Raw genomic sequence first — 26,664 nt, 5'->3', positions numbered from 1 at the left:
AATATTAAATTTCGATATTTGGAGAGATTGTTCGAATTTACACAAAATTTTTCTATTAATTATAAACAAATAGAGTAATATTTGTTAACAAAAATATGCCTATGCACTGCGGCTCATCCATACAAATCGATTCATATAACTTTTATATGATTTTACGTATGCTAAGTATGCGAAAAGCCTGTCAATTGATTGTATGGAAATTTTGTTAGCGTATTAATATATAGATACATATGATTCTATTCTGAACTAATTTTTCTTCGAGTTATGGCTCCCGAAACATGGAAAATTGCTTAGTCATAAAAGGGGCGGTGCCACGCCCATTTTTTTAAATTTGAAGTTTTCCTATTTATTGTTATAAATCCACTTGAGAAATGAAATACCATTGATATAGAGCCCTTTTTTGCAAAGATATAGCTTATTTTATTCGTCCACGACCCTTTTAAAAATCTTTTATATAAAAGTGGACGTGGTCCTTAACCAATTTCGTTAATTTTTCTTCAGCATTCCCTATAGTAAAGGCAACCTCTCTGCCAAATTCTGTTACGATAGGTTTAACGGTTTTTGATTTATGATTAACAATATTTGTAAAAATGATTTGGTGAAGATATCTCAATATTTACTCAAGTTATCGTGTTAAGGGACAGACGGACGGACGGGCATGGGTCAATCAATTTTTTTTTCGATATTGATGATTTTGATATATGGAAGTGTATATCTATATCGATTCCTTTATACCTGTTCAACAAACTGTTATCCAACCAAAGTTATAATACCCTTTGTACAAGTACAACTGGGTATAACTACGCAAATGATTTTTGCTTATCGGCTGATTTTAAACATGAAGTAAAACAATATAAGAAGCACCTAAGACAATGTGTAAACAATTAAAGAACCGTAATGGTAAACAAAATTTAACAATAACAACCATAAATGAACTAATAAACTGTAGGCGACGCTCAAAACCATTGTAAATCTTACCAAGTAGCGCAACTAATAGCTTATCGCTGAAAATTCGCATATTCACACGCACAGTTCTCGACTCAGTTTCAAAAAAAAATTTTTTGATTATTTAGCTTAAATTTTAAAGTGAGATAATCCTTACCAATTGATATATATACAGAATATATAATGCGTTTTTTTCTTATTAAAAGAATCTTTTTATTTATATTAAAGTTTTTATCATTTTTTTTTTTTTCAACTTTATTTTAACAATTAAATTCGTAAACAATGACTGTGGATATTCTGTGTGATTTTTCGAAAAAAATTATTATTTTTGTGAAATTTTATACTTAATCTGTGGTATTGTGGTGGTCAAAAAGCTTTTATGCAACAACACTTTGCTTCACAACGCGACAATGTATTTGATGTGGAAGCTTGCATTTGAGAACTCGGTTGCCACTTCAGTCCATTTGGACCAAAAATGGTCCCTTCCAACCCTATATGGTCCGCTGGTCCCTTTTTCTCAGTTTTGGTTCTTTTTCGGCACGGCTTTGGTACTTTTATTTCTTTTTCACTGACACAATAATTCAAAACGCTGCTAAAAAAATTTGCCGCATACCTATTACCCACATATAATTTTCAATTTACTGCAATAGAATTATTACCACGAAAATTGCTCAGTCAATAAAACGTAGCAAAACAATGACATTTCACCTGGGAGATAATTATGGCGAGGCATTAAAAAGGAATGTTCGGGGAAACACATTGTCATTAATTTTTGATGAAACAACGGACTTATCAGAAAAATGCTTGTTTTAGTGGTTAGATATTTCGATCGATATTCAATTATTATATAGTTGAAACTTTTAAGACGCTTCATTTTTAGTTTGAGTTCAAAACTCACACTTACTGAATCTAAGCTCTGGTATGAAGTTTAAACTGTTGGGGAAAATGTAAACATCTATACAAAATAGCATTAACACAATTGGTTAGTTTCATTAACGATTTATTGAGTATGCTACAACGCAAATTTTTTAACCGTTCCTTACTAAAACCTAACTGCGCTATACATTTTATTTCATTGCAATAAAGCAAAACTAGGTTCACAACGTTTGATTGGTGAAAGACATAGTCTTATCCTAGAAATTTGAAAATGTAATACCTAAACGTACACTTTATTTTTGTTTGTGCACTTTGAACTAAAGCCAAATGTCTCCTTTATTAAAATTTTATATGGGATACCACTAAAACATCCTACAATTTTTGCTTTTTACAACAAATACGACACTATAGTAATTTGCCGAATTGTTTGTATACCCATAAAATAAAACTAAAATTTGGTCCTTTTTTTTTGAGGTCTGGTCCTTTTTTCGATAAATTTTGGTCCCAAATGAAAACATGGTGTGGCACCCGTGTTAGAGAAAGCACGTGATAAGGTTGCATTTTTCCGCATTTAATTTTTTTTTAATAATGAAATAGTAGTATGCAGGCGACTGCCATAGTAATAGACATGTACATGAATATTATGAACAAAGTTTAAAACTAAAAAACTTTTCTTTCAAATATAATCTAAGAGAAGATGGGCACGAGGCGTAACTTCATAGACGCGTATTAGGCACAGCATAAGCAATCTTGAGGTGTAGATATATCTTAGCTGCATGCCATATTTTGTAGGCGTCTACGAAGCTAGGCCTCGTGTGTATCTTGCCTAACTTCAACTTTATAGAAGATCCAACATTTTTAATTAATATTGATAAATAACACGTAAAGGAAATACGCTTAATATGACTTTTGCGTCGTTTTGGCACTTGCGTTGAGTCTACATCTGACTTTGAACACACGCGCTGTAATTGCTTCAATCCATAAGCAACGCAACGCCAACGTCAAAGCAACACAGAAATAATTAAAAACTTACGTTCTTCTTGAAGTTTCTTGCATTTTAGAAAAAAAACCGATTTTCTATCGCCATTCAACTAAATAAAAAACATAATTTTGTATTCATTTCGATTTCGTGATCGATCAGCGGAGACTATATCCTCCTGGAATGCGCCGCAGTCTGATGAGGGCACAACAGACCAATGTTCGCAGTGCAATTCTCAATAAATTTTCCATCTATCTGTGGCAGGGAAACTTTTAACGTGCTTTATTTCAAAGTGACACTTTATTTGACAAATCACTGAGCGATTTCATTCAAATAATTTTGCTTGTTAGGGTTAACCGAAGATGGTGATAACGGCCCCTGGAATTGTTACCTTATATAGCGAGAAAGTTAGATATAATGCATAGGTATAAAATGTTTGCATGCATAAAATCATTTTTATTATATAAAGGTAGTATGACATTGAGATATTAGTTCGGCCATTTTTAACACAGGGTTATTTTTAAACGGTTTTATTTAGCTTGATTTGACAGGCTGGCTGAATGGCTGGGTGGCTGGATGGCACGAATTTTGTAACTGAAATTTAAGTAACTTCCCAATAAGCTACAAGGTTCAAACTTGGAATATAGTTCAGAACCCGATGACAATGCAATAATAAGAAAAAAATGCCGCTAGGTGGCGCAAGGATCGAGATATTCACAAAAATCGTATTTGTGGTCCGATTTGGCGCATATTTGGAACACACAATACAAGCAAGAATAGAAAGCAACCTATGAAAAAAAATCGCTACTAGGTGACGCAAGGATCGAGATATTCACAAAAATCGTATTTGTAATCCGATCTAGGTCATATTTGGAACGCATAATACATACAAGAATAGAAAGCGACCTATGAAAAAAGTCGCTGCTAGGTGGCGCAAAGATCGAGATATTCACAAAACTTGTATTTGTGGTCCGATTTGGCTCATATTTGGTACACATAATTCGTACATGAATAGAAAGCAACTTATGAAAAAAATTGCCGCAAGGTGGCGCAAGGATCGAGATATTAAAAAAAATCGTATTTGTAGTCTGATTTGGCTCATATTTGGCACACATAGTACTGTTACGAATATTAGCAAAACTAAGCCGATGCTAAGCAGCGCCTTGCATGCACATCCATAGATCAAACATTATGCATCTACATAAACGAATCAATCATTATGTCTACACATATGTAGGTACACTCATCTGAGAGCAACGCACAAGCACATACAGATATCTTATCTGAAATGCTCCTAAAGGTATGCAATTGTGATTGTGGAAGTGTCGCTCACACATGCAAGCGCATGGGGTATGAGAGAAGCTATAAAATTTATACATCTGTAGTTGTAGCTGAGAAATTTATAACTAAGTAAATTCTGGAAGCGCCTAGAAGATGCCACGAGGAAATCACCCACATTACCCACATATAAAAGCATCAGCGGTAGAGGCGCTATGGGCAGTTTCAGTTAAGCACGCTATCTGTCGGGCAATAGATCAGTTTAATTTAAGCTATCAATCATTTTGGTTTAATTAAGCAAGCTATTCATTGCAAAGTAGAAGTGTTGTTGTGAAGTACTTTAATAAAGGCAATTTTTCCATTATTCAATATTGGAGTTATTTATTCAACAGGTTAGTGATTCGAACGTAAGCAGAAGATTGCAAGTAAGGGAAATTGCAAGTAAATTCGTTGCAATACATACAAGAATAGAAAGCGACCTATGAAAAAAAATCGACGCTAGGTGGGGCAAGGATCGAGATATTCACAAAAATCGTATTTGCGCTCCGATTTAGCTCATATTTGGAACACATAATACATACAAGAATAGAAAACGACTTATGAAAAAAATCGCCACTAGAAGGCTCAAAGATCGAGATATCAAACAAATCGTATTTGTTTTCCGATTTGGTCCATATGTGGAACACATAATACATACATGAATAGAAAGCCACCTATGAAGGTCGATTTGGCTGATATTTGGAACAAATATTACATACGGTCCGGTAGAAGTGACATAAAAATATTTTGGAGTTGGAGGAGGGACAAGCATACGTGGAGCAGAGTCGAGTAAATTCTTTGGAAGGATTATGTATTGAGGACTTATATTGTAACAAATTGTCAGGAATGAGTCCTTGTAATAATGATTCACTAAATGAACTAAATAGAATAAGAAATAATAGGCAATTAAATAAAGACTAAAAACTTGAAAATAAAATAATTAAAAAATGTCAAAGTTAAACGCTTTTATTGAAAACAATACTTACTTGAATTAATAATTATACTAAATCTAGAAAATAATTAGGTAGGTCCTAGGTACTAGTTATCACACTCCACATCAATCTAGGGCGTTGATCAGACAATTAAATAAAAGCGTTGGACGCGTCAAATTTCTATTGATAGTCATATATAAGACCAACTGAACCCTAATCAGGTTATGCTACGCCTCACATTTTTAGAAATTTCACGCGCCCAACGCTTTTATTTAATTGCCTGATCAACGCCCTAGATTGATGAGGAGTGTGATGACTAGTACCTACCTAATTATTTTCTAGCTTTTAGTATTATTATTATTTCATGTAAGTATTGTTTTCAATAAAACCGTTTAACTTAAAATTTTTTTAAACTATTTTATTTAACATAAAGTAAGAAGTAAAAAACATGATTAATGACTACATTTATACGTGTTTCATTTATTTTCATTGAGGAATAATTGGTAAAAATAAAAATCATGTTATTATAAAGAATATGTGAAGGCGCATAGATAAAATGAGTAATAGAATGAACATTGGTTTATATATTACATTTTTAAAATGACAATCTCCTGCTAAAAAAGTAATAGAATGAACATTGGTTCGTATATTTCATTTTTAAAATTAAAATCTCCTGCTAAAAAGGAGCAAAACCTAACTACATATTTTCTTTTTCGTACTTAACTACACTCCCTTTTGTGATTCAGGATTTTGGGCAAATTTTGAAAAAACTCCGAAAATCATTCCTTCATTATACTTCATTCGAGTGCTTTTTTTCACGGCCTTCGGGTGCCTTCCACTTTATTCGCAACATAACCTCCCTCCCCCTTGACAGCTTAACTAAACTATATAGTAAACAATGCTCAAACCCTATTTATCACCAACAGGGTAGTTGTTGTTGTATGGCGAGAGAACATACCATGGTTAAACTATATGGTTGGCTCATCTGTACAATAACAAAATATGTCTGTTCTAATTGTTAAAATCTGTGTATTGTGGTTGGTGCGAATGGTATGGAATGGAAACATAAAACTTAGCAGTTTTTGTATGTGTAAGACAATGTTTCCAATGTGTTGGTTTCATTTTGAGTTTGCCATCATTGTGAATGATAAATAAGTGTGATATCTTCTCTGTCAAATGCCTGACAGAATGTTCAATATGGCTACTTTTTAGCCTTTTGACAGGGTGTTCAATATGGCGGCGCCTATCTTCAGCGGGTGATAGAAAAAGATATAGAATGAGACAGCGATAGTCGAACACAAATCAGGTGATCCAATCACTTTGGAATTTTGACGTCTATGCAGAAGATATCACACTTAGTTATCATTCACAATGTTTGCCATCTACTTTTGACAATCCCATCGGCTATGCAATGAAATAAATAAAATCAGCTGATGAGATGAGCCAACCATATAGTTGAGCCATGGAACATACAAAGGTGGCACAAATCACCTGCCCAGATTGCGCATTCACGAGTTCAAAATTGCTTCGTTCTGCGCAGCTACGTCACAGTTGACTTGAGCGCACAGCTGATATGGTGTTTTTATTACAAAATACACGAGCATGTTTTTGTTTAAATATCTTTTATTTTAATTAATAATTTATTTGTTTAACTAAAATGTTTTTATCGTTCTTATCGGTCAGCTATAATTTTAACATATCTAAACACTATTTGCCGAGAGAGAGGGAACCCAAAAGGCAGTCGCTACAAATTGCGAAAAACATGAAAAAGCCCGTGAACTGGAAAGGATAACGCGTTATTACATGCCATAGGATTTGAAAAGTAGGTAATTTCCTTAAATTTAAGTTTTGCAAACATTTAATGATTTTCTTTTATCCAAAGAGGGCTCGACTGCTAATACGCTACCAAAAATATCGAGAGGTGTCAAAAGATGCGTATTAATCTCGACAACGATAATCCGAAGGCGGAATATAAAAATTTTATCTCAGAATTAGAGCGTAGAGGAGGGAGATGACAACGAAGATGAGGATAATATTGAATATGAAAATAACGAAGATGGCGAGGGCGCTTATGAGGAATGAATTAAAAAACTAGGTGTTAGTAGAAAACCGGAAAATACATCACTTTTTTTCTTTGTGCTAAACACTAAAATGTCTATGTGCTTTTAATCGTTGCTCCAAATGAAATACATTCTTTTCTTTGTGCTAAACACTACAATGTCTATGTGCTTTTAATCGTTGCTCTATTCGCGTATCTACGAAAAGCTCATATGTATATCACACCACCATAAACCCTCAGGAAAATTTTCTACCAAATACGCCAAGGTCCAAATGACCTTCTCTGTTGTTCATCCAATAGGTGCGACCAATTTATATAAAAGCATGCAAGCAGCCGGCCAATTGCTTTGTAAGTACCCTGCAGTCAAAAGCCAAAGTAGTCAGCAAACATTCTAGTTTTTGACTAGAATTTTGTGGGGTTAGTCATACTAGTTGGTGTATGAGTAGTTATTTGACTAGAATTTTGTGGCGTTCATCATACTAGTCAGTTTTATAATGGTTCATTGACTATGATTTTGTGGTGTTACTCATAGTAGTTAGTAATTGAATAATTGATTCGACTAGAATTTCGTCTGTCAGACTCGAGTAAATGCGCCAGTGCCAGTTTGCAATCCATACTTCAATTGACAATGCTAGATATCGTCCAAATCAAAGGGCACATAAACACAAGCATGACGAGTCGACCCTCACCGTTGCCTCAACAGAGGTTAAAGAAGATATCGAAAACGCCAAGCCTTCCATATCAATAGGCCCAGACGGATAACCTATGCCGATGCAAAAACACCTTGGCCATGAGGGCATCAGCAGCCTAGCACATTTTTTCTACTTGGCGTTAAAAGCCTTTGCCGTTCCAGAATAACGGAGAATGGCAAGGATAAAACCACTACCAAAGACCGGAAACCCAGCCACTACCTAACGATATTATGCCTTTGGTCAGTAACGAAAACATTTGAAGCCGTTACGATTCCCTCAATTAAATGAAATTCTTCGGTTATTCAGCCATCAGCATGACTCTCGTAAAGTGAATATCACTACCACCGTTCTGAACTCCATTAACACTAATCATAGGACGGCGCTAGTGCAGCTTGGCCTGTTTTTACACAGTCAACCACTACTGGTTCGTCCCTTCTCCGTTAGATAGATAGATAATTTATTGAAGATTGCACTGCGACCATTGGTCTATTGTGCCCTTACCTCCTTCACGGCACATCATCCAAGCCGACTTCCTTGATGAACCCTAGCCGTTCTCTTGGCTTGAGGGATTTAATGTGGGAATGTTCTGGCCATGGCGAGCCCATAAACTTAGCCCTGTGTCTTGAGATTGCGTCACAGGATATGGTCCGCCGGCTCCGCTGATCGATCACAAAATCGGCATGTGTTATTCCGTTACTTTTTCGGTACATAACGTATTTTTATCAAAATTTATTCCAAGGGATAATGTATTGAAGTGATAAATTTTAATGTGATATATGTACATATGTATATGGGTCGATTGTATGGGTCGATTTGTATGGACGAAAGTTAACCAATATCGCGCCATCGATAGGATTTGGGCTCAAGAAAAAAAGTTCCACTACGCATACCCAAAAAAATAATTTTCGAGCCTGCGAAAAAAATAATGGCGAAAGGGTAAATTTTTCGACCAAAACTATCCCCAAAACCCAAAAAAAAAAATTTTTTTTTCAAAAAAATGTTGTAAAATCAATGGCGCGATATCGGTTGATAAATCGACCCAGTCTAATATACATACTTTTTATATATACGAAATATAATGAATTTGAGGTAATTTATCAATTTTCGAGTAATTTTTCAACCCAACTAGGACTAGCTTATTAACTAGTAGGATGCTGATCAAGTATGGACTAGTATATCACATGGTATTACAATGATGCACAGGCTGAGTAGTATGCCAACTGGTATGTTGATGTAGAATACACTAACTACACCTATTCCCCGATTTACACGGTACTTGTTTTACACGATTTCGCTTTTACATACATCAGCAAAATTTGAAAAACTCCGAAGATTCACAAATCATTAAAAACCTTTTTGAGTCCCCTTGGCAACACTGATTGCAATATTGAGGGATTCCCCTTATTGTGGATATGTATGTACATAACCAAACGCAGAGTACGTAGTTCATGTGGAAGGAAAATCGTTTGATGAAAATTTTAACAAAAAGCCATACTTTTTGCTATTATTGCGAGTTTTTTTGGTTTGAACTGGTAAGTTATCGACTGAATTATCTTTTCGAGAACCTTCATGAGTACATATGTGATTTGTGTTAATATTTCAAGTTTCTAAAATGCCAAAAACTTCGAAAAAAACTACGGAAGTTAGTTATTTTTTGGTCAAAGAATACTTAGTTTTAAGTTTTTTAAGATCCCTGCAGTCAAAAGCCAAAGTATTCAGCAAACATTCTAGTTCATTGAGTAGAATTTTGTGGGTTTATTCATACTAGTCAGCTTTTGAATAGATCATTGACTATAATTTTGTGGTGTTATTCATACTAGTTAGTGTATGAGTAGTTAATTGACTAGAATTGTGTGGCGTTTATCATACTGGTCAGTTTTAGAATGGTTCATTGGCTATAATTTTGTGGTGTTATTAATACTAGTTAGTATTTAAATAATTCATTTGACTAGAATTTCGTCTGTCGGCTCAAGGAAATGCGCGAGTGCTTTCTGTAGTCAATTTGCAATGCATACTTCAGTTGACAATGCTAGATATTGTCCAAATCAACGGGCACATAAACACAAGCATGACGAATCAAACCTCACCGTTACCTCAACAGAGGTTAAAGAAGTTATTGAATAGGCCAAGCCATCCATATCAATAGTCCCAGACGGAAGACCTATACCGATGCCAAAACACCTGTGCTATGAGGGCATCAGTAGCCTAGGACATTTTTTCTACTTGTCCTTACAAGCCTATGCCTTTCCAGAATAACAGAGAAAGACCGGAAACCCAGCCAGTATCTACCGATATTATCCCTTTAGTCAGTAACGAAAACGTTTAAAGCCGTTATGATTCCCTCAATTAAATGAAATTGTTCGGTTATCCAGCCATAAGCATGACTTCCGTAAAGTGCATATCACTACCACCATTCTGAACTCCATTAACACTCATAACAGGACGGCGCTAGTGCAGCTTGGCCTGTTTTTACACAGTCAACCACTACTGGTTCGTCCCTTCTCCGTTAGATAGATAGATAATTTATTGAGGATTGCACTGCGACCTTTGGTCAGCACCTCATCCCATCCGACTTCCATGATGAACCCTAGCAGTTCTCTTGGCTTGAGGGATTTAATGTGGGAAAAACCGAGATAGTACTTTGTTTACTTAAGCCTCAATCTCTACAAAAAAGTGGGTTTTGTCCAATACCCAGAAAAAAGTTGATTTGTTATTATTATAAATACGAAACTACAGGTTTGACTCACTTATTTACTTTGATTTCCCCTATTCCTGATATTTGGCATATCTTTATTAACTTTTCAATCCAAACCCTGCAATTTTTCCTGCAAAAATATCATGAGTTTCAGGTCTAAGTATAATAAGAATCAGGTAAAAAAACAGTTGCAATAAATATTGAAAGTGCTATAACTTCTTTGTTTATTACTTTAGTAATATGGTTTCAAAGCAACATTTTCTTGAATTTTTAAGTACTTTCTTTTGGTAAGGAAAAAAAATATACATAAGGGGGGGGGGGGGGGGGGTGGTAAAATTTTGTTAGCTGACCTAATCATGTGAAAGCGACTTCATAGCTTAAAAGGGTATTAAACGGAAATGTGGAGCTTCTCAAGGCCAAAATAATGGCATATCAATTTTAAAAATCGGTCGTCAAATAACCAAGTTACAACGAAAAAACCTTTTTGGCTGTATTTCGAAGGATCAAAAAAATTTTTCCGAAACCCTCTCAACATAATCTTCAAATTTAGGGGCGGACATTAGCAACTTTTTTTTTTGTATGGGGGCAAACCCAGTCTACTGACTAGTATGTCAATTGGTATGATATTGGTGTATATAATAACTAGTATGCCATCTGGAATAATGCTGGCGCAAAGGCTGACTAGTATGTTAATTGGTATGAGTCTGATGGGTATGCTGACTAGTATGTCATCTGGTATGATGTTGGTGTATATAATGACTATTTTGTCAATTGGTATGATGCTGATGCAGAGGCTGGCAATTGATATTTCGTAGGACATCGCCGTGTTAAAAATACCAGTTGGTAATATGGAAAAAAGGCAGAACTCATACTAGTATAGATTTTTGGCAAACTAGTATTCTTCTAGTATACAACTAGTTGGTTTGACTGCAGGGATGTTTTAGTTTTGTTTTATTTAAATAAATGACTGAATTGGGTAGTTTTTTCGCTTTACACGGTTTTTGTATAGGAAAATGAAGATTTCACTTTATACGGTTTTGCCTGGAACCGATCGTCCGTGTAAATCTGGGGATAGGTGTAGTATGTCAGTTGGTATGATATTGATGTATATAATAATTAGTATGCCATCTCGTATAATGCTGGTGCAAAGGCTGACTAGTATGTTAATTGGTATGAGCCTGATTAGTATGCTGACTAGTTTGTCAATTGGTATGATGCTGATGCAGAGACTGGAAATTGATATTTCGTAGGACATCGCCATGTTAAAAATACCAGTTGCTGATATGAAAAAATTACAGAACTCATACTAGTTGGGATTTTTTGCAAACTAGTATTCATCTAGTTGGTTTGACAGGCAGGGTAGTAATGAGAATTTCTTTGTCTTTGCCCAAGTGCTGCCGGAATTTTCGCATCCTTCTCGTCAACTATTGGTGCTACGATGATTTGTGCGTCAGCGATATCCTCAGTTTGGCTTACATCCATTGAGCCATCTGAATCAGTCAACAAGTTTTCTACCAGCTGCTTCCTTGAACGCGACTGCATAGGTTGAATATTTCGTCGGAAACGCGCTGGGTAGCAGCTATGTGGATTTTTGGTACATAGCCCTAAAATTTTAAATATTTATTGTAATTAAATGAATTCTTTATCAGAAATTTTATATACTCACCCGTTTCATATTGCATATTTTTTTCGAAATTTTCGGGAGCGAAATGCCCTTCACATATGCATTCTGTTTTGAGATTGACTTACAAACACAGAACAATGCATTATTAATATATTTATTTAATTAAAACTCTAACAAATAACACCAAATATACGTATATCAAAGCGCGGCTAAATGAAAATGATAAACAGCTTATCTAATGTTTATAGCTCCGTCACATAAGCAGTTTTTCATATAGACGAGTTTAACACAAGCTTATGCATTATGAGTAGATTGCACGTATTTTTATGGAGAACGATAGATTGAGCGACACTTGCGCCATCTGATATTAAAAAAGTAGCCAACTCTTAAATTATGTTGCCAACAAATCATAAGAAGAAGAATTTGACATTTGTTTACAAGTTGAGCGTGGAAATGAAGAGAAATTGGTAAATATAAATAAATGTAATTATCTGCGAAATTAACTTGGAATAATAAGAACAAAGGCCAAATATATATATTTTAAATGTGTTTAACACTGAAAAGGACACATCGTATGGATTTCCAAAGTCAGCGTGCCAATGGTGCAAATTGGCATTCAGGCGGCTTCTTCGTCAACATGGTGTGAAATTGTTATTGACACCAATAATCATTGCTGATTCATTTATAAATAGTAAAAAGGCGCGTGGTAATGAATTTACCACAAGTTTAGAGGACATTCCTTGTATATCACAATTCGCTACGTGCGATGCGCATGAATTCTCCTTACCAGCCTAGTTAATAAATACTATATATTGATGGCATGGATTTGAATTGTGGCTGTTCGCAATCATGGGCAATTTCTAAAGCATATGGCTGTAGTCTGCTGAGACATCCAGAACTGGTGAAAGATATTGTAGAAACTACAAGGCGTGTGCTACCAAACAATTTTAGCATATCGATAAAATTACGCTGATCAAATGGCGGTGGAGAGCAATCAGTACGATCTACAGTGGAACTGGCACGTCAACTAGAAAAATGTGGTGCGAAATTTTTGACATTACATGGACGAAACATGTGGCAGAAGGTATCAGATCCTCTTAATATTACCGCTATGTCTGAATTAAAGAAATTAATCAAAAACCCACTTATTGTTAATGGCAATGTTCGCACATGGCAAGACGCTAAAAATTTGCATGCACAAACACAGGCTGATGGTGCAATGGCAGCACGAGGTTTACTTTCAAATCATTCACTTTCTAACGAACACTGCGGGGAAGCCGAAATGTCGATGGAATGTGTGCAGCAATGATTGGATATTGCCACACGTGCTGGTGATCACACACATATTCAATGTTTTCATCACCATCATTATGTGGAGCAGTCATATGAAAAGGAAGCTGAGCTTGGAGCTCAACAATTTTACGAGCAAGCAACAAATATTTGAATTTTTTGAGGAACGTTATAATAAATAAATAAATTAATTAATTAAAGCCCCGCACAGAATCGTATAGTAGTCCCTTGGAATATACTAAGTGTATATATCCTCAACTAAAATATGACGGGGTGCAAGTTAATAAATCATCAGATGTGCTCACTTGGAACGGGAATCGGATGGTAAATTTTTCAATGAATTCAAAGTTAAGGTGTCGGCACCTAATGACGAAAATGATTTTGAATTAGAAGGAAGCTTTTTCACACTACTATACTGATAATTAATTACTTAATGTATTGGGCGAATAAAAATATATAAAAGAGATGCTACACTTATGTAAATAATAAATATATGGTAAAATACATTTTTTTACAGAACCTGTCTTAAATTAAAAACTCACCATTAGGGTTGGTTTAGCTGACGGTTTCAATTGTGTTGAAAACCTTTGTTCTAATCTGAAAAATCCCCTAAAAAATTATGATCTATATTATTGGCACCCACCTAAGGAGTAGAAGGTTCAATGTGGTTGTTGTTTTTGTTGTTGTTGTTGTAGCAGTGCTTCGTTGTGTTCTGGGGTTGTACTTAATTGGGTTCAATAGGGAAGACCATAGCTTACGCACACCGGCAGAGAGGTTACAATTCGTTAGGTGCTCCTCCCATTTCGGCCGCTTGTGTTTATTCGCAAGCTGTCTGATGCGTTGGTTAATGTCTCTTATTTCTCTCACTAGAGTTGCGGCATCCGCGGGAAAATGTGGCCGGATTTCCGGGATTATTCCGGCGGGAATAAAACTAGTCGACGCGATTTCGCTGACCTTGCGGAATGCACGCTCCCCTTGATGGGTATCAGTCGGGATTGGGAGGGCATCGAAGCGATTGTCTGTGAACGTTTTGTAATCTTCCCATTTTCCCTTTTTGAAATTGACGAAAGCGTATAATATATATAATGATATTTATATATAATGATAATATATATATGAAACAAGTATAATTTTAACAAGTATGAACAGAGGTAAAATGAAAAGATTAAGAAAGTTAATTCAAAAATTAGTCCGATGCGTGATTGAAAAACTGTTTTCAGTTTTAAATCAAAACCAATTTATTTTTCTCTTTGTTCTTCTTTATAAAATCTTAAAATTTAAATTATATTATCTTTGGTCTCCCAAATTTACACATTCGGCGAAAATAAACATCAGCTGACTTTTGTTTACAAATACGCCATCTTGCATCATTGAGTGTGGTGCTGTTACTGTCACGCATAAGCTTGTGTTAAGGCTCCATTACTGATACTTAGCATAGACTTGACTTGGCTTGCGAACTGTCACTTACAGTTCTGTTAAATTAGCATTGCATGTTACTGATTACTCAAAACTTAACTTGACTTAGAAGTCTGTTGAATTTTGATTTTCTATGTAAGTTCTAAGTGACGTTTACATTTTGAGATGCCATTTGTTTGTTTCCATTTCATTTTGACATTTTGTCATACAAATTGACATTTATTTAAAAATAAATTTCAACACTGATTATGATGCCAGGTTGTATGCGCCAAGTGGAGTATAATCGTGGCTAAGTTGCCAAGTTTACGCCAAGTCAAGTCAAGTCTATGCTAAGTATCAGTAATGGAAGCTTTAAACGCATCTATATGAAAAATGTCATTGTGTCACGGCCTTTACATGCGCAATGCGCAATCTTCTTGTGTGATTTGTGCAAAGGTGGTAGCAGGGTTGCCACACCATGTTTTCATATGGGACCAAAATTCATCGAAAAAAAGGACCAAATCTCAAAGAAATGGACCAAAGTTTTGTATTATTTAATTCGTTTACAAACAATTCGGCAAGTCACAAATGTGTCGAATTCGTTGTAAGATCTAAAATTTCAGGCTGCTTCCATGGTTTCATACAAGAAATTATTATTAAACGAAAAGAAAATTTTGTGAATTGTCTAAATATGTATATGTTAAAAATAACAAAAGGTTGAACAAACAAAGTTAAAGGTTATTTTTAGGTATTACATTTCTACATTTCCAGAATTAATCTGCTTTTGTAAAGTACAATGTCACACACTTGTTTTAACAAAAAGCCTTATATAAATTTTTGTTTTAACAAAAAACGTTACAGGAAAATACGTGCCGCAAGCCAAACAAGTTCAGCTTTATTTATGTACATAAATGTACATGTATTTTTAAACTAAATTTCCCCAGAGTTCCGTTGCATTAATTTAATCATAAAATGAGTCCTAAGAATTAAAACAAAAAATGTTTCCAATACCTGGGTGTTCCAATTTTTTAGTGATACGCAGATTTAAATCTTTGCTCTCCCGTTTACCAATACACCCTTACGCTTTAATTTTCCCATCTATTGCCTAGATTCAGTAAGTGTAAGTTTGGAAAGGTACACTTTTTTTCCATATAATTTGTTTTAGAGAAACCTGTACATTTGAAAATTCACATTTATTGAATCTAGCCCCAGCTCTCAGATTAACCATTGAAAAGGCTAAAAAGTTTCAACTGTGTAGTAATAGAATTTTGATCACATTGAACTATGTAGGTACGAGAAATTAGTTAACAATGTTATTATTAAAGGTTTTGTGGTTCTCCTCTCCAACGGGAATAATTTTACACAACGCATTTATATCAGGTCTACGTCGAGCATATGTAAAGTTAACGCTTTCAAAAAATATTTCTGTCTTACTTCCAATAAAAATATTTATTGGGTCAAGATCTTGGGTCAGAATATTAATTATATTCTAAATTATGTACACTGCAATTTTTTAAATATCCAATATTTTGATATAGTCATTGTACCTAAAATCTTCCAAAATGTAGATACTTTATATTGATGTTATAATATCGGCAGACAAACTTTTTCTGATTGAACTCTTTGGTGCAGGCCGAAAATATATATAAACTTTTAATTCTATGACTGATAAAATTTGACAGTTGTATTACAGAAACGCCACGGACAAAGCAACATCAAAATTTAGAAACAAGTTTTTTCAATTAGAAGAAAACTTTTCTAAGCGGGGTCGCCCCTCGGCAGTATTTGGCAAGCACCCCGATTGTATTTCGTCATGAAAAGCTTCTCAGTCTCTGCCTTGCAGAAGCCGTTCGGAGTCGGCATAAAACAAGTAAAAAATCTCTTCGGAGGTTATCGGGCCTAACATTTATTTTTATATATTTATAGCAGAAACGCCATTAGCTTCCAGATATAAGGATAGAAAATATGGCCACATCGCAATGTGAGGCGTACGCAAGAAGATATTTTCCAGGGTGAGCCAACGAGTAGAATAAATGCCTAGTATATTGCGTGGCTTAACACCACAATAGTCTTGGAATTCCTTAAACTCATTAAAAAAACATAAGACTTTCAAAACTTTTATATAGGATTCATTTGTAAACATTTTATAAGGGTCACTTTTTGTTTGGTACGTGGATATATTGCTTCACATATTCTCAATATTTGTCGGTATGCTTGTACGCATAACTTAAGGGAGTGGCAAGTGCACTTAATACAAAACCAACTAGTATCATGCTTTAATTTAGTTTTCAATTCCAGAATGGCTTCATTAGTGGCAAATTCCGTCAAATTTCTTTGAGGAGCACGTGCATTTGCAAGAACTTCTTTTTAGGCTCAAATAGTGACAAACATCTATTACGAAAAGTGTTTGATAACCGATCGAAATATTTACCCACCAAAACTATATTTTCTGATTAGCCGCTTGTTTTATCAATAATTAACGAAAATTGGTTTGCTTCAAGATCCAACTCTTTTTAAATTATCTGACAGGTGACATGCCATTATTATGCTACATTTTAATGACAGTAATTGTTTTGGCAAGAAATCCGATGAGGTAAATTGAACATTACTTATTTAAGAAAAATTTTGTGGGCAGTGTTGTACATTCTAACCTCAGTGAAAACGAAACGTATAAAATCTTGGTTACAGCCTAAAAAGGATCAAAATTGAAAAAAATTTAACAGCCGGCCCAATGGCGTTGGAAATGAAAATTTTTGGTCCAAATGGACCAAAGTGGCAATCGTGGGTGGTAGGACAGAGCACCAACAAATGAGACTCAGCATTGCTTGTAGCTATTTTGGGAGTATTTATAATGTGCAACATTTTCAGAATGAAACGCTTATTATAATGCTTTTCTTGTTTAATATCGCTACATTTTCTAAATCTGAATAGTTTCCCGTGGTCATACAAAGTTGTGTTAAAGCCGTTTTGTTGTTATTAGGGTGGTCGCGATTTTTATACTCAGGTGAGCAGATCTCACAGAGTATATTAACTTTGTTCGCATAACGGTAATCCGTAACGGCATAAACTAATCGAGATAGATATAGACTCATATATATCAAAATGATCTGGGTGAAAAATGAAATTCATTTAGTCATGTCCCTCCGTCCGTCCGTCTGTCCGTCCGCCTGTAAACACGATAACTTGAGTAAATTTTGAAGTATCTTGATGAAATTTGGTATATAGGTTCCTGGGCGCTCATCTCAGATCGCTATTTAAAATGAACGAAATCGGACTACAAACACGCCCAATTTTTCTTTACCGAAAATTTCGAAAAACCGAAAAAGTGGGCTAATTCATTACCAAAGAGGGATAAAGCGGTGAAACATGGTAGGCGCGTTGACCTTATGACGCAAAATAGAAAATTAGTAAATATTTGGACAACGGGCGTGGCACCGCCCACTTTTAAAAGAATTTAATTGCAAAGTTTTTCAAGCTGTAATTTGGCAGTCGCTGAAGATGTCATGATGAAATTTGGCAAAAACGTTACTCCTATTACTATATATGTGCTAAGGAAAAATTAGCAAAATCGGATTACTTAAAAAAATTTTTTTTTTTTAAAAGTCAAATTTTAACAAAAAATTGAATATCTTTACAGTATATAAGTAAATCTTGTCAACTTCCAACTCCAGTAATGATATGTTGCAAAAAAATACAAAACTAAAAGAAAATTTCAAAATAGGCGTGGCTCCGCCCTTTTTCATTTAATTCGTCTAGAATACTTTTAATGCCATAAATCGAACAAAAATTTACCAATCCTTTTGAAATTTGGTAGGGGCATAGATCTTATGACGCTAACTGTTTTCTGTGAAAATGGGCGAAATTGGTTGAAGCCACGCCCAGTTTTTATACACACTCCGCTCGGCCGTTAACACGATAACTTGAGCAAAAATCGACATATCTTTACTAAACTTAGTTAACGTACTTATCTGAACTCACTTTATCTTGGTATAAAAAATGGCCGAAATCCGACTATGACCACGCCCACTTTTTCGATATCGAAAATTACAAAAAATGAAAAAAATGCCATAATTCTATACCAAATATGGAAAAAGAGATGAAGCATGGTAATTGGATTGGTTTATTGACGCAAAATATAACTTTAGAAAAAACTTCGTAAAATGGGTGTGACGCCTACCATGTTAATTAAAAGATAATGAAAAAGTACTGCGGAGCGAAATCAAAAGCCCTTGGAATTTTGTCAGGAATAGTGTTCGTGGTATTACATATATAAATAAATTAGCGGTACCCGACAGATGATGTTCTGGGTCACCCTGGTCCACATTTTGGTCGATATCTCGAAAACGCCTTCCTATATACAACTAAGGGCCACTCCATTTTAAAACGCTCATTAATACCTTTAAGTTTATACCCATATCGTACAAACACATTCTAGAGTCACCCCTGGTCCACCTTTATGGCGATATCTCAAAAAGGCGTCCACCTATAGAACTAAGGTCCACTCCCTTTTAAAATACTCATTAACACCTTTCATTTGATACCCATAACGTACAACACATATTCTAGAGTCACCCCTGGTCCACATTTATGGCGATATCCTGAAATGGCTTCCACCTATAGAACTATGGGCCACTCCCTTTTAAAATACTTTTTAATACCTTCCATATGAAACCCATGTCATACAAACTCATTCCAGGGTTACCCTAGGTTAATTTTGCTAAATGGTGTATTTCCCTTATTTTGTCTCCAAAGCTCTCAGCTGAGTATGTAATGTTCGGTTACACCCGAACTTAGCCTTCCTTACTTATTTAAATTCGATTTGTGATTTAGTTGATTGATTTGATTTAGTTGTCCCCACATATACCTTATTCCATACGTGGGACCCGTCGCCATTGCTTTTGATTTTATAAACTACGTCGGATTTCTCGTATATTTCGATTTCACTTTTTGAGTTGCTATATATATATATTGTCATATTTATATGCTATTCTAACTTTTTCTTTGTCATACATATTAGTACGCTTCATTCTGCTTGACAAGCCTGGTACAAAGGTAACTGTCTTATATATTGTATTTGCCTAATTTTTATTGTTTTCAATTTTAGCGAAGTGATTATTTATATATCTGTTTATAAGACGGGTTGGAAAGTAGTCATCCTCCAGTGTTCGCTTAATGATTTCTATATTTTTTCTTCGATATACCTCATCACTGATTGAAGGTACCCGTTTCACAAAATTTTTCGCAGTATTTATAATGATGATGATACTATGGCAAACGTGTGAAGGTCAATGAATTGAGGGCATGCACCTGGAACGTCCGCTCCCTGAATGGGATTGGTGCAGACGTCCGGCTTGTTGATGTCCTCGTCAAAGCAAAATCTGAAATCACCGCCATCCAAGAAGTGCGTGGGCGAAGCAAGAAAGAAAGGAGATTAAAAATTGTGAAATCCCTTGGAGTGGTTATACACATAGGCGAAGTTTCGGCGTCGGATTCGTGGTGGGAGAGAGACTTTGTCGCCAAGTATTGGCGTTCACGCCTGTGGACGAACGTCTTGCCGCTATCCCAATAAAAGCAAATTTTTTTAATATATCATTCATCTGCGGCCATGCACCGATAGAAGAGAAAGACGATGAGGTGAAAGACGATTTTTATTTACAATTAGAACGCACATACGAGCGCTGCCCCCGCCATAATATAAAGTCGTGCTGGCGATTTTAGCGCCAGGGTGTGAACAGAAGTTGTTTTTGGCCCTACAGTCAGAAAGTTCAGCCCACACAATGAAACTTATCCTAACGGACTGAGGCTGATTGACTTTGCCGGTACTCGAAACATGGTCATAGCCAGCACGAGGTTCATGCATAAAAAGATACATCAAGCTACATGGCTGCCTCCGATCGAAATACTTGCAATCAGATCGACCACGTTATGAAAGACGGACGGCATGCCTCCAGTATTTTAGATGTGCGCACGATCCGAGGACCAACATCGACTCGGACCATTATCTAGTCGCAGCCAAAATACGCACCTGCCTCTGCGCGGCTAAAATCAATGAACAAAAAACACAAGGAAAGCTTGACGTCGAAAGGCTGCAATCGACTGCCAAAGATTTCGCAACTCGACTCTCACACCTGGTCTCTGAGAGCACAACTCAGCCTGACGGAATGCAGGAGCAGTCAGAGCACTTCGTACTGCCGCCGAGAAAAAAATTGGTTACCGGCGGCCACGGAAAAACAACTGGTACGATGGAGAATGCCGCATTGCAACCGAAAGAAAGCACGCTGCCTACAGGGCTACGTTAAAAGCGGGCGCAACTGAGGAATGTGTGAACGCTATCGCGAGTTAAAAAGGGAAGCGAGACGCATTCTCAGGAAGAAAAGGCAAAGGCAGAGGCAGAAAGGCGTGAGTGCGAGGAGCCTGAGCTGCTATACACCAGGAATAAGGCCCGAACATTTTACCAAAAAATTTGGCGACAGACGGAAGGTTTTAAGACCGGGGCAAACTCCTGCAAGAACGACAACGGCGACTTTGTAACTGTCCAGAGAGTACTTAGATTGTGGAGGGAACACTTATCTGCTCTCCTAAATGGAGACAGAGATTTACCGCACGGGGATGACGAACCCGATCCGGCAATCGATGATGATGGAATAAATGTCCCCACACCCGATAATTACCAAGCCTGAATAGCAATAACCAGATTGAAAGCAACAAGGCCGCGGGCGCCGATGGATTGCCTGCGAAGCTATTCAAATACGGTGGCGAGGAGTTGGCGCATGCATCAGCTTCTTCGCAAAATACTCGAAACAGATTGTGGAGGGAACACTTATCTGCTCTCCTAAATGGAGACAGAGATTTACCGCACGGGGATGACGAACCCGATCCGGCAATCGATGATGATGGAATAAATGTCCCCACACCCGATAATTACGAAGCCTGAATAGCAATAACCAGATTGAAAGCAACAAGGCCGCGGGCGCCGATGGATTGCCTGCGAAGCTATTCAAATACGGTGGCGAGGAGTTGGCGCATGCATCAGCTTCTTCGCAAAATACTCGAAACATGGTCATAGCCAGCAGGAGGTTCATGCATAAAAAGATACATCAAGCTACATGGCTGCCTCCGATCGAAATACTTGCAATCAGATCGACCACGTTATGAAAGACGGACGGCATGCCTCCAGTATTTTAGATGTGCGCACGATCCGAGGACCAACATCGACTCGGACCATTATCTAGTCGCAGCCAAAGTACGCACCTGCCTCTGCGCGGCTAAAACCAATGAACAAAAACACAAGGAAAGCTTGACGCCGAAAGGCTGCAATCGACCGCCAAAGATTTCGCAACTCGACTCTCACACCTGGTCTCTGAGAGCACAACTCAGCCTGACGGAATGCAGGAGCAGTCAGAGCACTTCGTACTGCCGCCGAGAAAAAAATTGGTTACCGGCGGCCACGGAAAAACAACTGGTACGATGGAGAATGCCGCATTGCAACCGAAAGAAAGCACGCTGCCTACAGGGCTACGTTAAAAGCGGGCGCAACTGAGGAATGTGTGAACGCTATCGCGAGTTAAAAAGGGAACCGAGACGCATTTTCAGGAAGAAAAAGCAGAGGCAGAAAGGCGTGAGTGCGAGGAGCCTGAGCTGCTATACACCAGGAATAAGGCCCGAACATTTTACCAAAAAATTTGGCGACAGACGGAAGGTTTTAAGACCGGGGCAAACTCCTGCAAGAACGACAACGGCGACTTTGTAACTGTCCAGAGAGTACTTAGATTGTGGAGGGAACACTTATCTGCTCTCCTAAATGGAGACAGAGATTTACCGCACGGGGATGACGAACCCGATCCGGCAATCGATGATGATGGAATAAATGTCCCCACACCCGATAATTACGAAGCCTGAATAGCAATAACCAGATTGAAAGCAACAAGGCCGCGGGCGCCGATGGATTGCCTGCGGAGCTATTCAAATACGGTGGCGAGGAGTTGACGCATGCATCAGCTTCTTCGCAAAATATGGGCGGACGAGTGTATGCCCGACATGGTGAATAAAATAAATTACAAGAGAGGCAACACTTAGAAACCAACTGCAAGGCGAGAAACGGGGCATTCATATGGCTGAGTGGTTAAAGGCATCTGACTTTACACTGGTATGAATGTTGGAGATTCGAGCTGATGAAGAAGTGAAATTCAGAAACATGTCCTAGTATCCATCGCCATTTGTAAACTTTGCAATTTTGCTCTAAATATCAGTAACAAAAACCATTTTATAAAGCAATGTGAACCAGTCTCGCTAATTACATATGTACATATGATTACATTGATATAAAGTAACAGTGGAAGTATTGTTATGTGGGTGCGTGTTTCTATCAAGGTGTGGTGGTGAACAGGCATGCTGGCGAGCCCGGGCTAGCTCGCCGGTGTGGGGGGGGGGCCCTTTCCACCCTCCTTGATAGCACCAACATTAACAAAATTTTTATTTATCATGCCTGGTTATGTTTGTTTCATCAGGGAGGAAATCAAATAGGATTGGGTAAGGATGGGGCGGGGTAAAAAGGTGATGGATACCGGGACAGAAAGTAAAAGGGCGAGAAAATAGGAATTGGGTGCAGGGAAGATGAAGAAAGAAAAGTCCTGTCCTGTCCGTTGGAGTCGGCCCTCCCCTCCTGCGGCGTTTCTTGCGCAGCCTTGGGCGTCGCCTTGACTCCAGTGTGCAACGCCCCCTTATCCGAATACTAGATAGTCCGTCCCTAATGCAAGTGTGGTCTAGTCATTTCTTCCTTGCTCCCACGGCCCCTTTCCTCCCCTAGCGTAACACCCACACCAAAGATATATGCTTAGCACTCCATCATCCAATCTTTAAGGGCAAAAGACTGAAGTATATTTCAAGGTACCAACATTAAATTTTATTGTACTCCTCTACTATCTACCCTATCATAACTACATTATAGTTCAATATTCTAAGGATTAGGCAATTCATTAAATAAAAAAAATGTTACCAAGACAAGACAAATAAGAAGTTTTGGGTATAACTAATACTATGAGATATATATATATGGAAATTCAAGAAATATCAAGTTTATTCTAAAAAAAAATAAATCATAATTAGTTTTTTTTTTTTCTTTTTTTTTTCTTGTAACCTAACAGCCTAGCTGTCTACGAACTAATGTCACGCGTATTCGTGTAAAAAAACTTAAAAAGGAAATACACGAGAAACCTTAGGTTTATAGAAAGTTAATCCAACGCAACTTCAGGTTGCTACCGAAAAATTCAAAGCTAGAATTTAAAACAAAAGATAGGTTTGGGGTATGTATTTGGTCATATGTTATCCATGTACATATTTATGTCCACATAAATATACGCACATACATATGATATAAAAGAAGCAAAACTTCATAGTAAACAATTGGAATATATATGTGTATATGTATATGTGATCTCACTCACCTCAGTTTTCCAGCGTTATGGTACCAGAGCGCGGATTCTGCTAAAGAGTGGGAGAGAGAGACATACGTGGTTACATCCATACATAAGTTTGTAGATGGTGCTCAGTGGTCTCTTAGATTTTCTTTTTCTAGTGCCTGGTCACTCGCTCGTGTTTGGGAGCAGCGAGCGGGTCAACCATGCGTTAGTTGTTTATTTATTGCGTTGAATAGAGCAACCCGGCCATGTTCGCAGATCAAAATTAATATAAAAAAACATAAAAAGAACTTGCAAGATTTGTTGCGTTCAAAAGTGAAATTTCGCATAAATAATAGATACTAGCAAATCCCTGGCGGGATCAAAATAAAATTACCTTAAATCACATCAGCAAATTTGTTAATTTCGGAAGCGAGCGGGAAACGGTAGAAATCAATAAAAAAGGACAAAAAAACAAAAAAAGGAAGAGCAAGTAAAGTGGAATTGATAGTGAATTGAACTAAAAAAAAACTGAGGCCGAATATGAGTTTTTTTTTTTTCTTCTACTCCTTGGGTTATTCCGATAATGAATAACTAGTGTCACCTGGGCTGCCTTCCGATGTTACGTGCAAAAAAAAAAAAAAAAAAACCGGCAGATCTATATTTCTATTTTTTTTTTTTCTTTCTTTTTCTGTTTTCCTTTGCCTTTCGCTACCCTGATCGTTATTTATTACGCTTGACATACAATACAACATCAAGAATAATTTCGTTCTCGGGTCTGAGCCTTTTCCCTTTTTTTTTTCTTTCTCACCTAGAAAATTGCTCAAACGAAATCAAACTTCGAAATATCTATGCAACATCCTTTAATTTCGAATTTTGATCTCCTCGAAATAGATTTTCCTCTTGAGGTTTCCTTGCTTTCAATAATACCAAAACTTGAGTTTATAATGTCGTGCTGGCCTAATGAAATGATATCTAAGGAAACGAAACGCAAAGGGAACAAGAAACAAAGCAAAGCATACCTAACTAGTTACGTGTCCTACAAAGCTTGAGAGCATACATTTACAAGAACCTTACAAACAAAGCAAATCAAAAATATATACATATGGAGAGAACTCGAATCTGATCTTCTTGCTGGCTGCTGCGCTGGGACCTTCTCGTTGGTATTTTCTCCGCATGGAGCGGGCGCACTCACTCTTCGTCTCCTGGTTACACAGCTCTCACGCTCTCTGGTTTTCCATGGGGTATTGTTAGGTGGCCGCTGGAGATCTTGCCACGGTCAATGACTTTCTTTAGCTTTCCACTTACTTGATCAGCTGTGTTAGCATATAATAACCTGTGGTGGTTGTTGATATCCTTCGCCTGTCACCGCTTACAATCTCGCAGATACTTTTCTTGCTGTTGATGTTGGCGTGTGATTGGCGGGTGATCGCGGGCATATAAAATATTAGTGTGCGTGTGTGATTGTGTGTATGCGTAGGTGATTGTGTGTATGCACGAAGATCAGGGTGCTTGGTGGCGGTTTGCCTTATTGTTGGTAGCCTTCAGGCGTCCTTACTCGATCGACCCAGGGGTTTCGCTCCTGCATCGGGTTCTAGGTTTGCCCGCACCTACTTCGTCCATTCAAAGTTTTCAGTGATTTATTAGTTTTTTTTTTGCACTCACTCCACTATTCACCCACTCGCGACTTATACTTTCGCTTGAAAATATACTTCAACACACTTCACCAAACATAGAAAAATTTTATTTTATTATTTTTTTTCTAATGCCAATTTTGTTGGCTGCCGATCGCACTTTGCAAAAGAAACGCCCCGTAATGCGGAGTTTACCGCCGTTATGACCCTTTTATACCCTACGGTTCCTGTTCTTGGCCTAACTGACTAGTTTCATGTGTATATGTATCTCATTGTATCTAATCGCTGAATTTCTCCTACTTTTGCTTAGCAACCGATACGCACACATACGCATAGTGAACTGCCTTATAGTCCCGCAAAGTGCATTTCTAACATACGATATTGTATTCACAAAAGTACTTGCCCACGCACACACCCACAAATAGGTAATGATACAGGGGCCGGATTCAGAACAAATAGGGCCAGGCTGGCGTTACAGGCTCGCATCCGCCGATGTTGCCTGCAGCATGGAGCGTGTGCGTAAAGGATTCCTAACGCCGCCTGACGTCTAGGATTAGCCCAACGTGTGGCTTCGACCCACGACTTGTAGCCAGGTATTAAAGCATGTGCAGATTGCAATTACTAAAACAAAACATCGGTACATACATACATGAACTTCTATGGCTATATCACAGCTATGGGAACTTAAAGTCTATATCACATATTTTACAGCCTAAATTGTATATCACAGAACATGCCCAAATAAGCCCTAAAACAGTCAATAAAAAGGTAAAATAGCCAGTCAAATAATAGTAAAAAAAAATAAATAATCGCAAGAATAATCAAAACAAA

General features: G+C 37.1%; 1 pseudogene; it reads left to right on the top strand.

Annotated features, from left to right (window-relative positions):
• Positions 1 to 12,512: 12,512 nt before the first annotated feature.
• Positions 12,513 to 26,384, top strand: LOC137235129 (tRNA-dihydrouridine(20a/20b) synthase [NAD(P)+]-like; annotated as a pseudogene).
• Positions 26,385 to 26,664: the final 280 nt, after the last annotated feature.

The sequence above is a fragment of the Eurosta solidaginis genome, chromosome X (genome assembly GCF_040869045.1).
Source record: "Eurosta solidaginis isolate ZX-2024a chromosome X, ASM4086904v1, whole genome shotgun sequence".
Classification (NCBI taxonomy): domain Eukaryota; kingdom Metazoa; phylum Arthropoda; class Insecta; order Diptera; family Tephritidae; genus Eurosta; species Eurosta solidaginis.
This window is presented reverse-complemented; position numbering and strand designations above follow the sequence as displayed.